We start from the raw sequence: 7,424 nt of genomic DNA, 5'->3' as shown, positions 1-7,424 counted from the left end.
AAAAAAAAATTACATTATGCTCATTATTTAGATTATGTGTGTGCATGCGTGTGCATGTATATATTTATATCAATACATAACACACACACACACACACACACACACACACACACACACACACACACACACACATATATATATATGTATATATATATATATGTATATATATATGTATATATATATATATATATATGTGTGTGTGTGTGTGTGTGTGTGTGTGTGTGTGTGTGTGTGTGTGTGTGTAATTATATTTATATATACATAAAAATATATATAAATATAAATATAAATATATATATATATATATATATATATATATATATATATATTTGACAAGAGAAAAGACAAATCTATGGTAAGAGTTGTGTAGGTAAAGTCCATTATCTCTCTGAAGAAGACTCTGTCGAAACGTTAGAGAATAAAATACTGCTTCTTCCTGGACTTTACCTATACCACTCTTGCCATACATATATATATATATATATATATATATATATATATATATATATATATATATATATATATATATATATATATATATATATATATATATATATATATATATATATAATATTGACCATGCTATGGAGCAGTATTTGTCCAGTAGCATACAACCGATGCCTTAATTAAGGACTATTTGGGTCACCGCTACGGACCAGAGACACAATTTTTGTCTATGTCAGAGAATGTCTCTTCTCATAGAGAACAAGATGCTACTTTGTTCTGCGACTGTTCCTACGTTATGCTGACCCCCCCCCCCTTTAATACTGTTCTTTATCACGTCTTTGAATATATAATTCCATTTTCGCCTCTGTCTCATGTGATAGGGGGAAGAGAGAATGTTGCCACCGAATCTTTCCACTCAGGTCGTAAAGGCGGCTAAACCTAAATGGAGTGATGGGAGTAGGAATTCTGGTCTCTCTAGCTCTGAGTGGTACATTCTTATGAGAAGTCAAGGTAAAAGAGCGTATTCAAGGAGTTCTAGTTTTCCCAAGAGAACCCTAAGGTTTTGGGTCTTTTAATGGGCGTGGGTGTGGTACAGATGAGAGTAAAAGTGAAGAGATAGGCAATATGTTTGTGACAAGGAAGACGGATGTGTTGGCATTAAGTGAATCTAACTCGAAAGTGAAGGTTGATTTTAAATTTGGCAGTGTAGTAGTGAGGGTATGGGAGTGAGGAGAAGACGCGGGAGGGAAAGGGTGGTTCTACTAGTAAGTGAGGTGATAGGTAAGGGTATGGTCGAGTGAAAGGCGTTTTTTTTCAATCAATGTGGATGAAAGTGAAACTGGGAAGGGAGATGTGGGTCTTTGTAAGCGTATATGTGCCTGGCAGTGAGAAAAGTGTAGAGGAAATGGGTGCTTAGAAAGATTTGGGAGAAATGTCAATGTAGTGGTATTGAGATATCTCACTGCTAGGGGATGAACCAATAGACAGAGTGATTGTGAAGTGTAGAGTACCAGGTAGAAATCATGGTGGAGAGTTAACGGTGCATATGTGTTTAGAAAGAGAGTTGAGGATAGCCAACACAATGTTTAAGAAAAAGATCAAACATAAGTACACATGGAAGAGGGTGGTGGATGGAAGGGTGGTTAATAAGGCATTAACAGACTATGCAGTGATATCCAGGAAGAGATTAGGAAGAGCTCTGGATGTCCATGTTCTTAGGGGAAAGAGTGAGGGAATATCAGGTCATTTTTTGGTGGAAGGTAAGTTGGGAGTGGAGGATAGGTAGAGAAAGAGGAAAGGGGGAGAAGGTAGAGAGGTGTTTAGGGTAAACTGTTTAAATGAGAATGAAGAGGAGCAAGAATACCAAGAGAAGCTGAAAGAATTGTGGGAGGTGGAGAAAGATATAGTAGAGGTAGAAGTGGAGGAGGTGTTTCAAGAGGAGAGTGACAACGTGTGCAAAATTAATGTGGAACAAGGAGGATGGGAGAGAATAGAAGGAAGAATAAGTGGTGGGATGCTGAAGTGAAGAAGGTAGTAGAAGAGAAGAAGCGAGCATTCAGAGACTGGTTGCAAAGTAGGATAAAAGGAACATGTGAGAGGTGCAAAGAAAAAAGAAGAGAAGCATAACATAAGATAAAGGAGGCAAAAAGGAGAGGAGATGTAAAATAGTTGAGGAGTATGACAGAAACTTTTGGAAGTAATAGAAATATGTTTTCCATATTATCCACATAATTCTTACTCAACACGTAGATTCACTATTATTTGTTTAACCCTGAAAAATAAAAATCTATTTTCCTTGATCAAAATCAAAACATATTTCCAGTATTTTTTTTCATTTTCCAATTTATTTGTTTTATTTTCATTTTTCGTCAGAGGAAAGACGACTCTTTGTCGCTTTTTCATCAATTCCGACGTCATCTCTGTCCACTCTGTTCTCCCGACTCCAATTCATTGTCGGCGTTAGCCCAATCCTCTTTGTTGTCGAAGGCCGCGTCATTCTCCAACAATTCCCGGGAGATGCATTTCCTATCATCTCCAACATTCAGCTTGCCCAGCCTGCCTGGTCACTTTCAACACTAAATCGAAAATTTAAAAACAACTATGAACAAATAGATAAATGAATAACACGAACAGCATAAATAGAGAACATGTAAATTGTACATTTGTAAAGACATAAACAAGAAAGAATAATGAAATCAGTCAAAATAGTCGGAGCAAAACTGTCCAAAGTGGAGATACACGTTGGTACAATACAGGCCTTAGGAACCAAACGAGCAATAAAAAATTATCAAGTAAACATATGTATAATCAAATGATTGTCTATGAAACATAAAATGAAAACAGCAGCAACAACAACAACAACAATAAAAGGAATTAAGCTTACGATAAAGATGAGACCAATGAAGTGACATTGTATACAAACTGATGTAGTCGTATGTGACTATGCATACGTGATATGTGCATATTTTATATGAATAGAAACAAATGTAATTACACAAACACACACACACACACACACAGACACACACACACACACACACACACCACACACACACACACACACACATACACACGCGCACACATACACACACACATACACAAACGCACGCACGCACGCACACACACACACACAAACGCACACACACACAATCATATATACATATACAAATACATATATATATATATATATATATATACATATACATATATACATATACATATACATTTACATATGCATATATACATATACATACATACATACATTCATATACATATACATATACATATATATTTCCATATAAATATACATACGTAGCCATATATGTCTACAGTAATTCTATTATATATGTAAACATGTAAAATCCCCTTTAGGATCAGATCCGCACCAAAACATTCCAACGAAGTGTTCCCTCTCGCAATCTCGAAGGAATATTTCTATTTTCCGTTTCGCTTCTTGCCCATCGATTTCGGAACTTGGTTTTGATTTTCCGGCAACTTCCTGCAGACAAAGTCTTTCGAAATTTCATTTCATCCCCTTGGATTCTCAAGTCCCTCTGTCCCGGCATCCATTCGTGTGTGTTCGTGTGTGCTTATGTGTGTGTGTGTGTGTGTGTGTGTGTGTGTGTGTGTGTGTGTGTGTGTGTGTGTGTGTGTGTGTGTGTGTGTGTGTGTGTGTGTGTGTGTGTGTGTGTGTGTGTGTGTGTGTGTGTGTGTGTGTGTGTGTGTGTGTGTGTGTGTGTGTGTGTGTGTGTGTGTGTGTATTCACCTTGGTCTTTGGATCACGGGCTGGAGTCGTGATCTACAGCTATTTCACTCCCGGAAGAGAGCTCAGGGCTCATATATGATCGACCTATGGGTAATGCTGTCACCTTACACACACACACACACACACACACACACACACACACACACACACACACACACACACACACACACACACACACACACACACACACACACACAGCTCCTCACCCACGAGAGTTGGAGTTACGACAAGCAGCGCAGCGATACTGAAATTATTTCAACCCTGGGCGGGATTCGAACTCGGACCACCGCAGTGGCGGCCGCATTCGCTACCACTTCGCCATCGTGTGTGTGTGTGTGTGTGTGTGTGTGTGTGTGTGTGTGTGTGTGTGTGTGTGTGTGTGTGTGTGTGTGTGTGTGTGTGTGTGTGTGTGTGTGTGTGTGTGTGTGTGTGTGTGTGTGTGTGTGTGTGTGTGTGCGTCTGTGTGTGTGTGTGCTTATTTATGTATATGAAACTGTAGTAACAAGACATTACAGTTTCTTTTCTACTGAGAACTGAGGTACGAAAGTTTGTTGAGCACCGCTCCCAACTGTTGCACTAAAAGCTGTCCGATCCTGTTTTTCACCTTCTTCCCCTCCCCACCCCATCCCTCCACTCTACTCCTGTTCCCTCTCCTTCCCATGAGTCCACCCTCCCCCTCTCCATTCCCCTCTCCTTTCTTTCTCTATCATCACCTTTGTTGCAATCAACCCTCATTCGTTTCTTTGTGTCCGTTTCTTCTCATTTCGTTTGGCTTTGTTTATATGTACCTGCATTTCTAGACGTGCATGTACCTACATTTCTAGATGTGGCATGATAACCTTAAAGATATAACTTTTCCCTTAATGCTCATATCCCTCCTACTATTAGTTTTCTTTTGACATCTAATCCTCCTCCTGTCCATCTTCCTTCTCGTTTTTTTTATTTTTATTTTCCTTCACCATCTTTATTTTGCTCGGTTACGTCATCCTCGTGCTCCAATTTCTCTTCCTCTTATCTCCTTTTCTTTCTCACTTGGTCTGCTTTCTTCTGTATTTTCTTAATCTATTTTTTCATATTCATATTTCTCGAATATCTTCGTCTCCTTCCCATTCCACACCATTCCCATACTATACTTTTTCATTCTTATTAATTCTTCCATTCCATCCAAGCACCGTCTCTCTTAATACCTCCCCTATACTCCCCCAGCCTTCAACTCCCATCCTCCCTCATTCTTCTCCTCTCCCTTCCTCCCTCCCCTCTCCCCTCTTTCTCCCCCTTCGCCTCTCCCTCTTCTTCTCCGTCCACCTCACCCTCCGATTCATCTCTACCCTTCTCCATCCACTTTTGTCTTCCCCTCCCTTTCCTTTACTCTTCCCCTTCTCTTTCCTTCGTCCAACACAATTTCCCTCCCCGTTCCCTTCCACGACCATTCCCCTTCCACTTACCTCTCCCCATCCCTCATTCAACCCTCAACTTCTCGCCCCCCTCCCCGACCCCTCCACCTTCTCCCTCCTTCTCCCCCTCTCTCCTCCTTCTCCATCTGGCCCACCTCCATTTCTCGCTCCCCTCCACCTCCTCGTCCACCTCGTCTCCCTTCCCCCTTGTCCCCCACCTCCCCCTCCGATGTTTGAGAACGCGACGCACTTGGAGGATCAGATAAAGCGTTGTCGGGCGATTGAACACGTCACTCGGACTCGAGCCTCGAGGGCGACATACGTCCTCCTCGAGGGCAGCCAGGAGGTCCTCCTCAGGTTTATCGGATCATCAGGGCTTCACCTGGGCGTACGAGGTCGTCATATTTGTTCACGTTCATGTTCGTGTTCGCGTTCATGCTCATGTTCATGTCCATGTTCGTGTTCATGTTCATGTTTATGTTCACGTTCATGTTCATGATCACGTTCATGCTTATGTTCATGTTCGTGTTTGTGTTCGTGTTCATGTTCATGTTTATGTTCACGTTCATGTTCATGTCCATGTTCGTGTTCGTGTTCATGTTCATGTTTATGTTCACGTTCATGTTCATGTTCATGATCACGTTCATGCTTATGTTCATGTTCGTGTTCATGTTCATGTTTATGTTCATGTTCATGATCACATTCATGCTTATGTTCATGTTCGTGTTCGTGTTTGTGTTCGTGTTTGTGATTGTATTAGTGTTTGTGCTTGTACTTGTTTTTGTGTTTGTGCTTGTGCTTGTGTTATGTTTGTGTTTTTATTTGTGTTTCTGTTTTTTGTCTTGTTTTCTGTTTTTGTTGTATTGTGATTATTATTATTATTAGTGATGTTACCATTTTTCTTTCTTTCCTTCTTATTTAATTACTTATTTCCTTATTTTTACCCTTCTCCACCCCTTTACAATTTCTTCATCTTTCTCCTCATTCCAGTTTTTTTTTTTTTTTGCTGCTTCTCTTTGCTGCTCAAGTTGTGTTTTGTCGTTTATGGTTGCTGCTAGCATGGCGTTGCCATATCTGCTACATCGATTATCCGTTGTTATCATTTTTTGTTAATGGGTTTATCGTTACTTTCGATCTTGTCCCTTTTTCTCCCCATTTAGCCCTTTTTTCTTCCCCGCCTTTGACCTTATCGCGATCCCACTTCGGATTCACACCTGTGTTGTCGCTGCGGTTGTCGCCCTACAATCGCCGCTGCCCATCGCGGACGCGGCGCGGGCAGCCCACTCGAGAGGAGGAAGGGAGGAGGAAAAAGAGGAGGAGGAGGAGGAGGAGGAGGAGGAGGAGGAGGGGAAGGAGAAGGAATAAGAGGAGGAGGAGGATGGGAAGGAGAAGGAATAAGAGGAGAAGGAGGATGAAAAGAAAGAATCAGAGCAGGTGAAATATATGAAGGAGACGGAGAAGGGCAAGGATGAGAGATAGAGGGAAGCAGGAGGAAGGGGAGGAAGAGGAGGAAGAAAAAGGAGAGGAAGGGAAATAAGAGGAAAAAGGAGAGGAAGGGAAACAGGAGGAGGAGGAGGAGGAGAAAGAGGAGTAAGAGGATGAAAAGGAAAAATCGGAGCAGGTGAAAAATATTGAAGAGACGGATAAGAACAAGGAGGAGAGAGAGAGGGAAGCAGGAAATAAATAAAAAAGTGGAAAAAGAGAACGGAAAAAGAGCCGTAGGAGAAACAGAAGGAGAAAGAGAAGTAGGAGAAACACAAGGAAAAAGAAAATGAGAAAGAGAATGAGAATGAGATGGAAAATAAGGAATAGGAAAAAGAAGAAGAAGAAGAAGAAGAAAAAGAAAGGAAGAAAAGAAGGAGCAGTAAGAGAGGGAGAGGGGGTGACGATCGGATCGTGCGAAGGAAGTTTCTCAGGACTTTACAAGCTCTTATTTCTCGCATCTCTCTGGTCTTTGTCGGTCAAACGGTGCTCTTATCAAAGAGTCTGAGTGTTCTTCTCTTAACCCTTTCCTTAACCGGAGACGCTTTCACTTTGGCTGCCGACAGGTGATTTTGTTTCTCTTCCGTGGCATTCCCTCGGTAACGAATAGGTTAAAAGAGAACATTTAACATCAATATGGGTGTGGCATCCTTGTAGCTGCACCACGCAAAATGTATGATACACGTACACACACCCTCAAACACACACACACACACACACACACACACACACACACACACACACACACACACACACACACACACACACACACACACACACACACACACACACACACACACACACACACACACACACACACACACACACATATAGCA

This window comes from Oratosquilla oratoria, chromosome 3 (assembly GCF_046742065.1).
Source record: "Oratosquilla oratoria isolate Oo_2021 chromosome 3, ASM4674206v1, whole genome shotgun sequence".
Lineage (NCBI taxonomy): Eukaryota > Metazoa > Arthropoda > Malacostraca > Stomatopoda > Squillidae > Oratosquilla > Oratosquilla oratoria.
Note: the sequence above shows the minus strand (reverse complement) of the source record.